Source organism: Hyperoodon ampullatus (assembly GCF_949752795.1).
Source record: "Hyperoodon ampullatus genome assembly, chromosome: 4".
Taxonomy (NCBI): Eukaryota; Metazoa; Chordata; class Mammalia; order Artiodactyla; family Ziphiidae; genus Hyperoodon; species Hyperoodon ampullatus.
In genome coordinates, this window is record NC_136917.1 from 51,746,228 (window position 1) to 51,760,312 (window position 14,085).

Consider the following 14,085-nt stretch of genomic DNA (forward strand, 5'->3'; position numbering starts at 1 on the left):
AGGGAAGTCCCTGCTCTCATATTTGAATGGTCAAAAATTAATGCACCATTGCCAAACAGGGGAAGAGGGGAAAATAAAAACCTCAATACTGGGAGCTAACCAAGTACGAAGGAAAAATGGTTGTGTGATAGAGTGAAATGAAAATGTGAGTGTGAGAGTTTGTGCATGGAGGTTGCAGGACAAGAGATCATTTTTTCCAATTCAATGTGCATTAATAATCTGGCCCTGTGCAAAATGCTATGAGGAAAACAAAGATGGGAAGACATGTCTATTAGTATGCATTTAGATGCAAATAACAGAAAATCTATCTAGCAGCGGCTTAAACTACTGGGTATCTTTTGTTTAACAAGTCCGACATAGTCTGTCCCTAAGGTAGGTTTTTGCAGTTCATTGATGTCACCAAGGACATTGTCCCTTTCTTCCATCTGTCGCACTCAGCCTCTTGGCTTGACCTTATACTTGTCACCTCATGGTCACATGATGGCTGCCACAGCTCCACATATGGCCACATATAACCACATACAAAGATAGTATTATACAAGGAGTATGTCAGTGCAGCCAGAAGGCTTCCCATCACTTGCTTCCTTCCTTTTATTCAGGGAAGAAAGATCTTTCCCAGAATCTCTGCCTCTCTGCCCCCCAGCAGAGTTTCCTATATGCCTCATTGGACAAATTTGGGTCACATGGGCATCCCTAGCCACAGGAGAGGCTGGGAAGCAAGTATCTGGATTTTTCAGCCTCTACAGTGGGAGGCAGGCAAGGAAGAAAGGCACTGGAGGAGCAGCCAACCAAGAGCAGCCACAGCACGTTACCTGCTCTTAATGAGCTTGGTCTACGTAGGAAGGCTGACATTTAAACTGTGCCTATTTTCCAGCACTGTGCTTGTGGTTAAATAGGTAGCAGCAGTTGTGATAAAATCTTGGGAATTGAGGCCATTGGACCCTTCTACCTGCATTCTTTCATACAAGAAGATTACCAGCACCAGGTTGAAGTTTAAACTACTATGCACAGAATTAATTATATTCAAATTAAAGGAAAAAGATTCAGTATCTAAATACTAGACACCAGTCAGGTGACAAAGGAATCAATTCTGGATCCAACAGAATGTGTATATTATATACAGTAGGCCAGTATAGCAAGCAAGTGGCATCTGTACAGCCTCTTTCCATGCCAATGCCCATGACAGACATGACTATTTGATCACAACACCTTCGCACCAAGCCCAGCTATGACCTCACAGTCTTTCTCAATATGCAGCTTCTGCCAATAGACCAAAATTGGTAAGCAAGATTAGATCCATTTGTTATCACTTCTCAGAACTTTATATTTACTGCTTCAGTCACTAGGACCAAGCTGAAGGAATGTGAGAAGTAGTGTCAAGAAGTTAACGCTACTGAACCAAGGACTCAGACATCATCCCAATTAAAGGCAAAGGGATATTTGAATCAAAGGGCAGAAAACCTCAGGCATAAACCTAGTTTGTGATACAGGTAAACAAAGATATATTGATGAATTGAGCTTCCCAGCACTCTAAAAACAGAATTGTAAATGGTGATAATATTGAAACAGTAAAATTAAAAATATAAAATCTTTACCTAATGAGAAAGTGATCATTGGCTATAAGTTGAGTTGAGCCATATGTATAGAGACTAGTAGTATTAAGCCTCTGTATTTGCACAGCTTCCTTTGGATGCTCTTATATACCTATCAGCTCATTTGATTCCCACAATTTTATTCCTTTTTGAAAAATTTTTCACTACAGAGGGGCAATATGAAGGAACTTTGGTGGGGGGTGATTAAACTGTTCTCTCATGAAGATGGTAGTGGATACACATGTATTCAATACATGCATTTATCCAAACCCAGAAAACTATATGCCACAAGAAGTGAATTACAAAAAGTAATTCCCACTTTTTGGGAATTAAAAAATGAATTTTTTAAAAGTCTAAAAAGTCACTGAGGAGACCTTCAAGATGGCAGAAGAGTAAGGCGTGGAGATCACCTTCCTCCCCACAAATGCATCAGAAATACATCTACATTTGGAACAACTCGTACAGAACACCTACTGAATGCTGGCAGAAGACCTCAGACCTCCCAAAAGGCAAGAAACTCCCCCACGTACCTGGGTAGGGCAAAAGAAAAAAGAAAAAACAGAGATGAAAGAATAGGGACAGGACCTGCACCAGTGGGAGGGAGCTGTGAAGGAGGAAAGGTTTCCACACACTAGGAAGGCCCTTCACTGGTGGAGACGGGGCATGGTGGGGGGGGGGGGGCAAGCGTCGGAGCCACGGAGGAGAGCGCAGCAACAGGGGTGCAGAGGGCAAAGCGGAGAGATTCCCGCACAGAGTATCAGTGCCGACCAGCACTCACCAGCCTGAGAAACTTGTCTGCTCACCCGCCGGGGTGGGCGGGGACTGGGAGCTGAGGCTCGGGCTTCGGAGTTCAGATCCCAGGGAGAGGACTGGGGTTGGCTGCGTGAACACAGCCTGAAGGGGCTAATGTGCCACAGCTCACCAGGAGGGAGTCCGGGAAAAGCTCTGGAACTGCCGAAGAGGCAAGAGACCATTGTTTCAGAGCGCACGAGGAGAGGGGATTAAGAGCGCTGCTTAGGGCTTCCCTGGTGGCGCAGTGGTTGAGAGTCCGCCTGCCGATGCAGGAGACACAGGTTCGTGCCCTGGTCCGGGAAGATCCCACGTGCCGCGGAGCGGCTAGGCCTGTGAGCCATGGCCGCTGAGCCTGCGCATCCGGAGCCTGTGCTCCGCAACAGGAGAGGCCACAACAGTGAGAGGCCCGCGTACTGCAAAAAAAAAAAAAAAAGAGCGCTGCTTTAAAGGAGCTCCAGAGACGGGCGCGAGCTGCGGCTAACAGCGTGGTCCCAAGAGACAGCCACCAAGAAACCTGTGTGCAAGCACAGTTCACTATCCACACCTCCCTGCCCGGGAGCCTGTGCAGCCTGCCACTGCCAGGGTCCCATGATCCAGGGACAACTTCCCCGGGAGAACGCACGGTGCGCCTCAGGCTGGTGCAATGTCATGCCGGCCTCTGCTGCTCCAGGCTTGCCCTGCATTCCTGTACCCCTCCCTCCCCCTGGCCTGAGTGAGCCAGAACCCCCTAATCAGCTGCTCCTCTAACCCCGTCCTGTCTAAGCGAAGAACAGACACCCTCAGGCGACCTACACACAGAGGTGCGGCCAAATCCAAACCTGAACCCCAGGAGCTGTGCGAACAAAGAAGAGAAAGGGAAATCTCTCCCAGCAGCCTCAGGAGCACCGGATTAAATCTCCACAGTCAACTTGATGTGCCCTGCATCTTTGGAATACCTGAATAGATAATGAATCATCCCAAAATTGAGGCGGCGCACTAGGGGAGCAACAATATATATATATATATTTTTTTCCTTTTTCTCTTTTTGTGAGTGTGTATGTGTATGCTTTTCTTTCTGTGATTTTGTTTCTATAGCTTTCCTTTTACCATCTGTCTTAGGGTTCTGTCTGTTCATTTTTGTTGTTGTTGTTTTTTGTTTCTTTTTAGTATGGTTTTTAATGCTTGTTTTCATTGGTGGATTTGTTTTTTGGTTTGGTTGCTCTCTTCTTTCTTTTTTTTTCTTTTTTTCTTTTTTAATTTTTAATAATTATCTTTTATTTTTTATCTTAATAACTATTTTATTTTATTTTTTTTTTCTTTCTTTCATTCTTTTTTTCTCCTTTTTCTTCTGAGCCGTGTGACTAACAGGGTCTTGGTGCTCCGGCTGGGTGTCAGGCCTGTGCCTCTGAGGTGGGAGAGCCGAGTTCAGGACATTGGTCCACCAGAGACCTCCTGGCTCCATATAATATCAAATGGTTAAAGTTCTCCAAGAGATCTCAATCTCAATGCTAAGACCCAGCTCCATTCACGACCAGCAAACTACACTGCTGGACACCCTATGCCAAACAACTAGCAACACAGGAACACGACCCCACCCATCAGCATAGAGGCTACGTAAAATCATAATAAGGTCACAGACACCCCAAAACACACAACTGGACTCGGTTCTCCCCACCAGAAAGGTAAGATCCAGCTTCATCCACCAGAACACAGGCACCAGTCCCCTCCACCAGGAAGCCTACACAACCCACTGAACCAACCATAGCCACTGGGGACAGAGATGGAAATCAATGGGAACTATGAACCTGAATCCTGCAAAAAGGAGACCCCAAACACAGTAAGTTAAGCAAAATGAGAAGACAGAGAAACACACAGCAGATGAAGGAGCAAGGTAAAAATGCACCAGACCAAACAAATGAAGAGGAAATAGGCAGTCTAGCTGAAAAAGAATTCAGAGTAATGATAGTGAAGATGATCCAAAATCTTGGAAATAGAATAGAGAAAATACAAGGAGCGTTTAACAAGGACCTAGAAGAACTAAAGAGCAAACAAACAATGATGAACAACACAATAAGTGAAATTTAAAATTCTCTAGAAGGAATCAATAGCAGAATAACTGAGGCAGAAGAACGGATAAGTGACCTGGAATATAAAATAGTGGAAATAACTACTGCAGAGCAGAACAAAGAAAAAAGAATGACAAGAATTGAGGACAGCCTCAGAGAACTCTGGGACAACATTAAACACACCAACATTTGAATTATAGGGGTACCAGAAGAAAAAGAGAAAAAGAAAGGGACTGAGAAAATATTTGAAGAGATTATAGTTGAAAACTTCTCTAATATGGGAAAGGAAATAGTTAATCAAGTCCAGGAAGCACAGAGTCCCATACAGGATAAATCCAAGGAAAAATGTCCAAGACATATATTAATCAAACTACCAAAAATTAAACACAAAGAAAAATTATTAAAAGCAGCCAGGGAAAAACAACAAATAACATACGAGGGAATGCCCATAAGGTTAACAGCTGATCTTTCAGCAGAAACTCTGCAAGCCAGAAGGGAGTGGCAGGACATATTTAAAGTGATGAAAGGGGAATACCCACAACCAAGATTACTCTACCCAGCAAGTATCTCATTCAGATTCAATGGAGAAATTAAAACCTTTACAGACAAGCAAAAGTTAAGAGAATTCAGCACCACCAAACCAGCTTTACAACAAATGCTAAAGGAACTTCTCTAGGCAGGAAACACAAGAGAAGGAAAAGACCTACAATAACAAACCCAAACCAATTAAGAAAATGATAATAGGAACATACATAGCGATAATTACTTAAATGTAAATGGATTAAATGCTCCAACGCAAAGACATAGACTGGCTGAATGGATCCAAAAACAAGACCCATATATATGCTGTCTACAAGAGACCCACTTCAGACGTAGGGACACATACAGACTGAAAGTGAGGGGATGGAAAAAGATATTCCACGCAAATGGAAAGCAAAAGAAAGCTGGAGTAGCAATTCTCATATCAAACAAAATAGACTTTAAAATAAAGACTATTACAAGAGACAAAGAAGGACACTACATAATGATCAACAGATCAATCCAAGAAGAAGATATAACAATTGTAAATATTTGTGCACGCAATATAGGAGCACCTCAATACATAAGGCAAATGCTAAAAGCCATAAAAGGGGAAATCGACAGTAACACAATCGTAGTAGGGGACTTTAACACCCCATTTTCAGCAATGGACAGATCATCCAAAATGAACATAAATAAGGAAACACAAGCTTTAAATGATACATTAAATAAGATGAACATAATTGCTATTTACAGGACATTCCATCCAAAAACAACAGAATACACTTTCCCCTCAAGTGCTCATGGAACATTCTCCAGGATAGATCATATCTTGGGTTACACATCAAGCCTTCGTAAAGTTAAGAACATTGAAATCATATCAAGTATCTTTCCCGAACACAATGTTATGAGACTAGATATCAATTACAGGAAATAATCTGTAAAAAATACAAACACACAAGGCTGAGCAATACACTACTTAATAACCAAGAGATCACTGAAGAAATCAAAGATGAAATCAGAAAATACCTGGAAACAAATGACAATGAAAACAAGATGACCCAAAACCTATGGGATGCAGCAAAAGCAGTTCTAAGAGGGAAGTTTATAGCAATACAATCCTACCTCAAGAAACAAGAAACATCTCAAATAAACAACCTAACCTTACACCTAAAGCAGTTAGAGAAAAGAACAAAAAAAAACCCCAAAGTTAGCGGAAGGAAAGAAAGCATCAAGATCAGATCAGAAATAAATGAAAAAGAAATGAAGGAAACAGTAGCAAAGATCAATAAAACTAAAAGCTGATTCTTTGAGAAGATAAAAAAATTGATGAACCATTAGCCAGACTCATCAAGAAAAAAAGGGAGAAGACTCAAATCAGTAGAATTAGAAATGAAAAAGTAGAAGTAACAACTGACTGCAGAAATACAAAGGATCATGAGAGATTATTACAAGCAGCTGTATGCCAATAAAATGGACAACTGGAAGAAATGGACAAATTCTTAGAGACTGAACCAGGAAGAAATAGAAACTATAAACAGACCAATCACAAGCACTGAAATTGAGACTATGATTAAAAATCTTCCAACAGGGCTTCCCTGGTGGCACAGTGGTTGAGAGTCCGCCTGCCGATGCAGGGGACGCAGGTTTGTGCCCCAGTCGGGAAGATCCCACATGCCGCGGAGCAGCTGGGCCCATGAGCTATGGCCGCTGGGCCTGCGCGTCCGGAGCCTGTGCTCCAAAATGGGAGAGGCCACAGCAGAGAGGGGCCCACGTACCGCAAAAAAAATAAAAATAAAAAATAAAAATAAATGAAAACCTTCCAACAAACAAAAACCCAGGACCAGATGGCTTCACAGGTGAATTCTATCAAACATTTAGAGAAGAGCTTAACATGTATCGTTCTCAAACTCTTCCAAAAGATAGCAGAGGGAGGAACACTCCCAAACTCATTCTACGACACCACCATCACACTGGTCCCAAAACCAGACAAAGATGTCACAAAGAAAGAAAACTACAGGCCAATATCACTGATGAACATAGATGCAAAAATCCACAACAAATTACTAGCAAAGAGAATCCAATAGCACATTAAGAGGATCATACACCATGATCGTGGGGTTTATCCCAGGAATGCAAGGATTCATCAGTATACACAAATCAATTGATGTGATGCACCATATTAACAGATTGAAGGAGAAAAACCATATGATCATCTCAATAGATGCGGAAAAAGCTTTCAACAAAATTCAACACCCATTTATGATAAAAACCCTCCAGAAAGTAGGCATAGAGGGAACTTACCTCAACATAATAAAGGCCATATATGACAAACTCACAGCCAACATCATTCTCAATGGTGAAAAACTGAAACCATTTCCACTAAGATCTGGAACATGACAAGGTAGCCCACTCTCACTACTGTTATTCAACATAGTTTTGGAAGTTTTAGCCACAGCAATCAGAGAAGAAGAAGAAATAAAAGGAATCCAAATCAGAAAAGAAGAAGTAAAGCTGTCCCTGTTTGCAGATGACATGATGTTATACATAGAGAATCCTAAAGACTCTACCAGAAAACTACTAGAGCTAATCAATGAATTTGGTAAAGTAGGAGGATACAAAATTAATGCACAGAAATCTCTTGCATTCCTATATACTAATGATGGAAAATCTGAAAGAGAAATTAAGGAAACACACCCATTTACCATTTCAACAAAAAGAATAAAATACCTAGGAATAAACCTACCTAAGGAGACAAAAGACCTGTATGCAGAAAACTTTAAGACACTGATGAACGAAATGAAAGATGATATAAATAGATGGAGAGATGTACCATGTTCTTGGATTGGAAGAATCAACATTGTGAAAATGACTCTACTACCCAAAGCAATCTACAGATTCAATACAATCCCTATCAAACTACCACTGGCATTTTTCACAGAACTAGAACAAAATATTTCACAATTTGTATGGAAACACAAAAGACCCTGAATAGCCAAAGCAATCTTGAAAAAGAAAAATGCAGTTGGAGGAATCAGGCTCCCTGACTTCAGACTATACTGCAAAGCTACAGTAATGAAGACAGTGTGGTACTGGCACAAAAACAGAAACATAGATTAATGGAACAGGATACAAAGCGCAGAGATAAACCCACACACATATGGTCACCTTATTTTTGATAAAGGAGGCAAGAATATACAATGGAGAAAAGACAGCCTCTTCAAAAATTGGTGCCGGGAAAACTGGACAGCTACATGTAAAAGAATGAAATTAGAACACTTGCCAACACCATACACAAAAAGCAACTCAAAATGGATTAAAGACCTAAATGTAACACCAGACACTATAAAACTCTTAGAGGAAAACATAGGCAGAAAACTCTATGACATAAATCACAGCAAGATCCTTTTTGACCCACCTCCTAGAGAAATGGAAATAAAAACAAAAATTAACAAATGCACCTAATGAAACTTAAAAGCTTTTGCACAGCAAGGGAAACCATAAACAAGACCAAAAAAAACACCCTCAGAATGGAGAAAATACTTGCAAATGAAGCAACTGACAAAGGATTAATCTCCAAAATTTACAAGCAGCTCATGAAGCTCAATATCCAAAAAACAAACAGCCCAATCCAAAAATGGGCAGAAGACCTAAATAGACATTTCTCCAAAGAAGATATACAGATTGCCAACAAACACATGAAAGATGCTCAACATCACTAATCACTAGAGAAATGCAAATCAAAACTACAATGAGGTGTCACCTCACAGCAGGCAGAATGGCCATCATCAAAAAAATCTGCAAACAATAAATGCTGGAGAGGGTGTGGAGAAAAGGGAAACCTCTTGCACTGTTGGTGGGAATGTCAATTGATACAGCCACTATGGAGAACAATATGGAGGTTCCATATAAAACTAAAAATAGATCTACCATATGACCCAGCAATCCCACTACTGGGCATAGACCCTGATAAAACCATAATTCAAAAAGAGTCATGTACCACAATATTCATTGCAGCTCTGTTTACAATAGCCAGGACATGGAAGTAACCTAAGTGTCCATCAACAGGTGAATGGATAAGAAGATGTGGCACATATATTCAATGGAATATTATTCAGCCATAAAAAGAAACGAAATTGTTATTTATAGTGATGTGGATGGACCTAGAGTCTGTCATATAGAGTGAATTTAGTCAGAAAGAGAAAAACAAATACCGTATGCTAACACATATATATGAAATAAGAAAAAAAATAAAATAAATTGGTTCTGAAGAGCCTAGGGGCAGGACAGGAATAAAGATGCAGACATAGAGAATGGAGTTGAGGACACGGGGAGGGGGAAGGGTAAGGTGGGACAAAGTGAGAGAGTGGCATGGACTTATATATACTACCAAATGTAAAATAGATAGCTAGTGGGAAGCAGCTGCATAGCACAGGGAAATCAGCTCGGTGCTTTGTGACCACCTAAAGGCGTGGGATAGGGAGGGTGGGAGGGAGATGTAAGAGGGAGGAGATATGGGGATATATGTATATGTATAGCTGATTCACTTTGTTATAAAGCAGAAACTAACATACCATTGTAAAGCAATTATACTCCAATAAAGATGTTTAAAAAATTAAATAAAATTAAATTAAAAAATAAATAAAAAGTCACTGAGGTAAATGTTAAAATCTTTATTCAGTTTGAAAGTCAATTAAAATTGCTTAAAAGTTAAAAATTTTTCAAGTATTTATAGTTAAGGTAAAAAAGTTAGAAAATGCTGAGAAATTAGAAGACTATAAAAAAATGAATTTATTCATCCATGTCCTACCCCAAAACAATATCATCCTGTACTCTCCCTGACGGACTTTTTCCTATGATTATTTGTGTGTGTATTTATAGAAGTTAATTATTATCTTTGGGGGATATTTTAGTTCATATTCTAATCATCATCTTGGTATTAATGGAAGTTTTAGTAAGTATATATTACTTTACCAGTTTAAAAAACATATATTAAAATGTAAATACTTTAACAAATTTGAGGTCATCTGACACATACTATTTTATTACCTGATTCTTTTTTAAAATTTTATAATATATTAATATCTTTTCAACATGATCATTTTGGCACAATCCCAGTAGCAGTACTTGGGTATATCTTGTCTGGCCAAAACCAGACTTCCTTTTCCCCCTATTTTGGTGGAAAATATACTCCAATGTACTATTTCAGTCATCGAAACTTACCAGGGAAAACTTTATCCGAGAAAATGGATGCCAACTTTGGACTGTGAACCAGAATGCAAGGAGTCCACAGTGTTACGTAGATGGAAGGAGTAGTTTTAATTCCCTCCAGGGAGCCTAAGAATCCCATTTGTTTAATGATCCACAAAGTCAAGGCCAATCTAGCTGGAAACTCCTGTACAGCAGTGACAAAGGCTCCACATGTCACCTCCCCCCCACTGCAGGAGCCACTGCCAATTAATCACAGCACTTTGACCTGGAAGTGGCCTCCCAAATTCTTCTCAACACAAACTTTCTGGCAGCTACCATCATTTCACCATTGTTATCCGCTAGGAAACCTACTTTCCATCCTTGCTGATATCCTTATCCTAGCTGAAGAAACAGCAGATTCTGTTAGAACTGACCTCCTCATCGGGAAGAAAGCCAAATATTGCAGAACTAGTCAGCTGATAAAGTACATATATGACTTTATAGTATTATCTCCCAGATGTTTCCAAGATGAAAGATACAACATTTAATGGACTCTGAAAGCTAAACTGCATTACCGTCTCATTTCAATCCCTGTGATTGATGCTGAGAGGCCAATGCTAGTGACCTGGTCAGTGAGATCTTGTCCCATCAGAGGATTTGGCTTTAGGTCCTAAGTCTACACTGAGCCATCGTTTTATCAAAAATCACCCAATACTAGTACTCAGCCCAGTGCTCTGGCATTGCATAGACTCCAGCCTAGCATGGTTTACTGGGGGAGATTAGGGCATGAACAAGGGGGGTCCTTCCTTTTCTTTAGCCTCACAATAACATGCATATAATTGCCAAGTCAATTTCTATTATTTAGTTAAATGGAAACTTTATGTATGAATTTACTAGTCTGGAACCTTTGAAGGATGCTGAGATTGATTTTGAAAATGAAAAACTTGATCTTATCAGTGCCTTTTGAACTAGAAATGGGGTTACTAGGCCACCATCTTGTGGAAATTAAATCAGCACAAATAGATGTGGAGCGGGGCAAACGTCATACCTCCCAGGATTTCCTTAAAAAATCATGTTAACTACATTTGACCTCTATAACTGTTTTTGGCTTCTGCTTTTTGTTTTTAGTCAAAAACATGCACTTCATTCACATCTTTATAGAACAGAGAGAAAATGCTCAAGTTTATAGCTTTTTGCATAATAGCATGATTCAGCTGGGCATTTAAGAAAATGAGTTGTCATACACGCTTATCATTTAAAGGCAAATGTCCTCTAATTGAACTTGATGAACTGAACCTTAATTGAACTTGATGAATTAATTTCTGCTGACCATGATTTCAGGTGACGTTATCGTTTCTAAGTTTGCTAGTTTATTATTATCGCCATAACCTCTTTCTATACTCAACAAAAGTCATGTTGTTTTGAGCATTGTATGTTTTCTAATTTAAACTGCTCTACCAAGAGCATGTTGCAAGCACAGGAGTATTGTATCAGAAGTTTCTGTATCTTGAAATTGGAATGTGGGGTGATTCATGAATTTTGCATCAATTATTAAACAGTCATAGATGAAGCTATGCAGAGATGGATAGGGCGGTAAAATACTCTGGTTACACCTACTGGCTTAGCCATGATAAATGAGTCGGGAAACATAAAAGTTCAAAACAGGTATTAACTTGAGCTGCAATGCATATGTTCTGAAGGGAAGCACACAGTAGCTATATATAAGCAACCCAATATACAGACCACCTGCCTGGCAGGGTTAAAATAAAGGCAAGGACTTGGCAACAGACTAAGGAATTTCAGAATCCTGCCATACCAGTCAACCTTTCTCTTACAAGGTTCTTGAGGGAGACATAGCACAAACAATGATAACACTTAGAAAACGAAGGAGGTATTTTTATAGCTGGGACCATGCCTGTTATCCCATAGTGCAAAGTTCTAATAATACTGCCTTGGATCATGTGGCTTGGACTTGAGCTTGAATCCTACCTTGATTTGACCTGTGTGCATCTTAAAGAGAGAGTGAAGACATTTTCAAAGAGTCCAGGCAAAAAGTCAATATGAATGTCATCCCTGGGAGACTGAATTTTGATTCCCTTGGAATGGTATTTTCTTGGAAACTGAGCAAGAGGCTGATCTTGGAAAGAGCTACTTACCTCTTCCTTCCAATACTCAATGTCACCAAAAGGGAAGACCCATGTCTTTGTTGTCAGTGCACTAGCCCTGGAACCCACCTAGAGCTCCAGCATCTGTGTTCACACAGCTGCTGAGAGGAAGGGCTTCAGCTGCCCTCAAGTAGAATCTTAGCCCTAAAGACATGAGTATGGCACTGTTAACCCCCAGGCCTGGTCTCCTCATCACCCTCTCATTGCTCCTTACTTCTCTTTCTCTCTGTAAGGTGTTTGACTCATTTTTTAGTACCTGACAGAAGCCTGGAAGTGAAAAGAAATAGCCATGTCTGCTTTAGGTTCTCCCCCAAAGCCAGGAAGCTTCGTGAATAACCCCATGGCTAGCCACTCATTGAAAAGCCAGAAGCAGGAACTAATGTTAGAAGTGTATCCTAGCACTCGAGTGCTTTTCAACCAGGGCGTTCTGAGGCGACTGCAAACATTAAACAGCCTTCTTGTCTCCTCTGTACACGAGAGTGCTTTGCTAAGACACACAAACTCTAAAAAAGGAAAGTGGCCGATAATTCACTCCGGGTGGCTGGCTTCCCAGCTTTGCTGGGCTTGCATGCTCCTCTTTGGGCACTTGTTCTAGAAATGGGCCTTCTAAACTTACTTCAGGAACTGAGTAGCCATGCAGCTTATTTTGTGTTTCCTTCAGGTAGTATTCATTTGTAGGGGTCTTCCTGATCGAATGGATGGTATGTCTAGTTGAGATTGTCAATAAGGAATGGGGTGGCCTTTTCTGAAGGCAGACTCTAGAGACCAGAAGTCAGAAGCTGGTGACCCACAAACCATTTTCAGCTGATAGACAAGATTATATTTTTTTTAATGTCATGGCACTGAACAAAATAATTGGTTGCCAATATGTAAAACTTAAGCGATTTTGCATAAAACTCTGGATTTCCAGCTTCTTTTTAAAAAAAAAATCAGAATATCTGGCAACACAGGTAATATTTCATAGTCACAGTTGGCTTACACTGAGTAGCTACTTGTCTTTTAAGAGGGAACACAAGCTTGCTACTTCACCTGGTTTACTTCACTCCACGTCCCCTCGTGCGTGGCCCTGTAGGATTTGAATCTGCTACCACTGGGGTCAGTTATCTAAGATGCCAAAACAGAAATCATGAATTATTCTTTTGAATGTGCCTGGCTTGCAAGTGCCTATGGTTTATGCCTTATTCTTTTTCCTTCTGCACAAAGAATGACCATTCGAAGCTTTTTCATGTATGGAAAAGGACAGTTAGAAGCAAAGTGGAGAATTTTTACACTACTTACCTGAATCAATCAGGCATACAAAGAAAATCCTGAAATGATGATATTAAAGTAAGATTTGAGATTTGAATTATTCAGGGGTAATTGCCTTAGTTTTCCACCTCACTGTTTCCCCTTTGCTTTCCTTACATGGACATAATCTTCAGAATGTACTTCCGTCAAAGGCCACAGTCATAATTCCCCTGCTTCTTTTTTTTTTTTTTTTTTTTTTAAACTCATTTGCACTCTCGGTAGCAATTGTTGGAGCCCTGCAGGGGAATAATTGCAGAGGAATTAACCTCTGACATTTTTCTAAAAATAGCCCTAATAAATCCAATCATAGGTAATTTACCTGTCCGTGTTCCTTCGGTGGGCGGCGGGGGTGGGGGGTAACCAGCATTGAAGAAAGACTTGGCAGGATGGCATTCCTTCAGCAATTATCTGTGAGCTGAGTTCCTGATGCCTGTGTATTTTCTCTGTTTAGAAATACAGAGTACAAGAGGGAGTGGATATAGATATACATATAGC

At 40.3% G+C, this 14,085-nt stretch overlaps 1 protein-coding gene across 4 annotated transcripts in view; it reads left to right on the forward strand.

The window, feature by feature from the left end:
- The window catches only part of PPP2R2B (protein phosphatase 2 regulatory subunit Bbeta), a gene marked incomplete at both ends in the record, with an annotated part of 453,825 nt that overhangs the window by 332,511 nt on the left and 107,229 nt on the right, over window positions 1-14,085 (forward strand). The window lies entirely within an intron of this gene.